The sequence below is a fragment of the Vigna umbellata genome, chromosome 2 (assembly GCF_029865625.1).
Source record: "Vigna umbellata cultivar VRB3 chromosome 2, Vumbellata_1.0, whole genome shotgun sequence".
NCBI classification, from domain to species: domain Eukaryota; kingdom Viridiplantae; phylum Streptophyta; class Magnoliopsida; order Fabales; family Fabaceae; genus Vigna; species Vigna umbellata.
The window spans coordinates 36,293,087-36,297,508 of record NC_142166.1 but is presented as its reverse complement, the minus strand read 5'-3'; the positions used below and the strand labels follow the sequence as shown (position 1 = coordinate 36,297,508).

Here is a 4,422-nt window from a genome sequence, read left to right as displayed (position 1 = left end):
GCTTATAAGTTATTGAATGCATGCAACCCTATACATATATGACACTACTCTATGGCCCAATACTTCCCTACTTCAAACCGTAACACCTACAATGCACAAAGTAACCTTCACACTTGAAATTTCATTATATATATGAATTTTTCAGCAATCTATCTTCTCATCCAAATTCCATTACAAACAAATCTCATTCTACTCCAATCTTATTTTTTCTCCCACACATCTATTTCCTGATGGCATCGGGGAACTTTGCACCATCTTCATCATCGCAAATCATTGACGAACAACCTTTGATATTAGATAATGTTGATGAATTCACCACCGATGATGAATTAGATAACATACTTAAAGATGACAATAATGACGAAGACCACATCATACAATCATCTGAACATGTCATTCCAGAGTTGAATGAACGTATGCAGTTCCAGTCAAAGGAGGAAACTATTGATGCAATCAAACATTATCACATCACCAACGGTTACAAATACACCATTGTTGAATCGAAGCCCAACATTTATGTTATTCGTTGTGTGGAATACCACAACGATTGTTAATGGCGTTTGAGGGCAGCTTATAGCAAAGTCCGTAAATATTGGGAAATCAAGAATATCGACGGACAACATTCGTGTTTCTCAACCATACTATCTCAAGATCATACAAATCTTGATAGTACTCACATTGCCGCGATCATATCATATTCAGTATGGACAAACCCATCCATTCCAATCAAGAGTTTGATTGCATATATTAAAGCTCGATTCGGATATTCTGTGTCATACAGAAAGCTTGGATCGCTAAACAAAAGGCTCTTGCTATGGAGTTTGGAGACTGGGAAGACTCTTATAACCACATGCTGAGGTGGTTGCATGCCGTGAAGGATGCAAATCCAGGTACAATTTTACAATGCACTGGTTCTCCAATGCAGATTAATGGACAAACCGACAATAATTGCTATATTATGGAAAGAGTTTTCTGGTCTTTCGGTCCTTGCATACAAGGATTCAAATACTGTAAACCGATTCTCCAAGTTGATGGTACATTTCTAACGGGTAAATATCATGGAACTTTGCTCGCCGCCATAGCTCAAGATGGCAATAGAAATCTTTTTCCATTGGCCTTTGCCATTGTAAAAGGTGAGACAAAGGAGGCCATGATATGGTTCTTTCAACTACTTCGAGAACATGTTTGCCCTCAACAAAATATTTGCATCATCATTGCTAGAGGAAAGGGTATCCTATCGGCCTTAAGATCAGAAGAAGTTGGTTGGGAACAAGATGGTTTGAACTCTGTTTATTGCATACGTCATCTAGCATCCAACTTCAACAACAAATTCAAAAATCATGACCTCAAAAAACAATTAATCAATTTAGGTACTACTACAAACATTTTTAATACACTTTTACTTTTATAATTTTGTAACATTATTCTAAACTTTATTTATTTATTACGTCATTACAACTTACGAGGTCAAGCAACCAACTGTCACGGCAAAACTTACTGCACTAAGAAACCAATACCCACAACAAGTTGATTGGATAGATAAAATCCCATTAAAAAAAATGGTCTCAGGCTTTTGATGGAGGGAGAGGATATGGACATATGACCACTAATCTTGCTGAGTGCACCAACTCCATTTTAAAGGGAGCACGTTCATTACCAACATGTGCTCTCATCAGAACAACATTTCAGAGGACACAATCATGGTTTGTTGAACGAGGATTAAAGGCGAACTATATGCTACAAGCAGGCCACCAATTTCCTGAACAAATCGCCGACATCATTAGGAAAAATCAACAACAATCCGCATTTTGTCATGTTCATCGCTACAACCGTGAAAATTTTGAATTTGATGTTCAGGAAATTTCAACACCTCACCAATATCGCCCTGTTCCACTTTCCTATAAGGTCAGCCTAAATGAATGGTGGTGTGATTGTGGTCACTTCCAGGCTACTCGTCTCCCATGTCATTGTTGTTTGTGCAGTTTCGCATATCCCACTAACCCAAGTAATCGATCCAGTGTACAGTCTTAACAACATTTTCAAGGCATATGAAGTACAATTTCACCCAATCCAAAATCAAGATTATTGGTCTGCGTATACAGGTCAAAACTTCATACCAGATCCTAAAATGCGACGCAAGGCATCCGGAAGACCATATACAAATAGGATTCATAATGAAATGGATCAATCCAATCCAGATAAGCCAAAAAAATGCTCTTACTGCCACAACGAAGGTCATCATAGGGGAAATTGTCCATTTCGTCTTTAGTTATTTCTTAATCTTACCCAATTGTAATCAAATCGATTATTAATATATTACTATTAATATTTCTTATTAATATTTTTTTTTCTCTTTTCTTCAAATTTGTCTCCATTCATTAAATAATAACTACAATTTCTTTTTTCGTATAACATAAACAATACATAAAATATGTAAACTGCCAAATAATTTTGATAAACCAACCAAAACACACTGGTAATCGATTACAACAAGCTTGTAATCGCTTACCAGGGTGGTTTTTGCACACTTAAAACACTGGTAATCGATTACAGAAGTGTCGTAATCGATTACCATTAGCATGTTTGCCTACTACACTGAAGTTGTGCAGGGGGGTCACGATTTCAACATTGTGTAATCGATTACCAGTATCTTGTAATGGATTACAGGACCCAGAAGTCATTTTTGGGGTGCACGACTTCACCACTGGTCAAATGCACAGTGTGAAGTCGTGCAAGGGGGCACGACTTCTTCATTTGAAGTCGTTTTGGCCCCCCACGACTTCCCCATTTTGGTATTTTGAATTGAATTTGTCTATTCTCGTAATATATGATCTATTTTTGCCTATTTTGGTAACAAAGCCTAACTTAACATTTAAATACCCCTCACAATCGGGCCCTCATACTGGACTATAAATCTTGTTTGAGATACCCAACTTAAAGGTTGATTAAAACCCATCTTTCATTATATCTTAAAAAAACATAGCATACAAGAAAATCATATTATGTTTTTAAGAACCAAAATAACCTAAACAATTTACCTTTTAATTCTTCTCTACTTGGCATGCACAATAAAAGACTTTCTCTCTCCTACACTTTTATTTTCTCTTTCTCTACACCCACTCCATTTACGTTAAATTTTTTACGTTGCAATTCATCCATTTAATTTCATAACTTTCTCTTCCCATTAAGTGGGTCCCACATTGAAAATTTAGAAAAGAATGGCCAAGCAAGGAAAAACACCCCAACCAAGAGTTGAACTCACGAGATATGAGCCCCCACACCATAGCATCACCACTAAGCCAACTCACTTTGACTAAAACATAAATGCAAACAACCATATATAATTCTTATTTCATGCATCACATAAAGACAAAATAATATAATTATAATTAATTTTTATCTACCAATTTAGTACTTTTAACACACAAATACGCTACCAAAATAATTTATCTTAGAATAATAAATAAATAGGTAAATAAAATTATATTTTATTTTTATTTTCTACGGGTCTTACACCGAACATAGTTGAAGACCGAACGACGTATAGCAGATGAAAGCCGAACATAGTTGAAGGTTGAACATAGGTAAAAGGCCGAACGACGTATAGTAGTAAAAAGCCGAATAAGACAGATAAACACAACACATGTACAAGACCAAACGATGTTGAGTCCAACTAACATTGTAGAATAAAATGTTAAGATTTGGAAGGTCTACGAGTGAAGAAGAATCAAGTTGAACGTCTGAAGACAGTAAGGGCTCGAGCCGAACGGTGGAAAGAGGTGAAGAACTGGAGCCGACCATTTGAAGAGTTAATATCATATATGTTCCAAGTCTAGCAGATAATCAATTATCACTTACATAAACGATTATCATTGCCAGTTGTAATATGTCGTTTCAGTTTCAGACCAGTAGGCTATATACACTTTCTTCTAAACCCTTCGAAATTATCTACGCCACTTTTGAGAGTACAGTTTGTCTGAGGAAGTTCTCAAGTGATATTGTGCTCTTGTCAAGTCTTGTGAATAGGAGAAATTCGCGCTTAGTGTGTCTAAGGTCGGAGCGGTTCTCTTCATGTTGACTGAGCAGTTTTACTTCCGGTTCATTTGTTGAAGGAAGGTTCTTTCTGTTCTTATTTTTATTTCATCTTATTGGAATTTGTGAACAATATTTTAGTGAAAAGGTTAATCACTATTTATAGTGATTACCGACTGAAGGTAGAATCTTTTCATTCGAAGCAGGATAAAAATCATTTGAGTGATTTTTCTACTCCATACACTCTTTATATTTTATGCACATCAACTGTTTGATAATATTTTTGTAAGAAAATTAAAGGAACCCTTTTAATTGACCGAACACGCTTTACGCTCTTTAACAATCGCCAAATCGATTACTCTTTGGTATCAGAGCTTTCTTTGATATTCT

At 35.9% G+C, this 4,422-nt stretch overlaps 1 pseudogene; it reads left to right on the top strand.

Moving 5' to 3' along the window:
• Nucleotides 1-230: 230 nt before the first annotated feature.
• Nucleotides 231-1,411, top strand: LOC148203897 (uncharacterized; annotated as a pseudogene).
• The last annotated feature ends 3,011 nt before the right edge of the window (nt 1,412-4,422 follow it).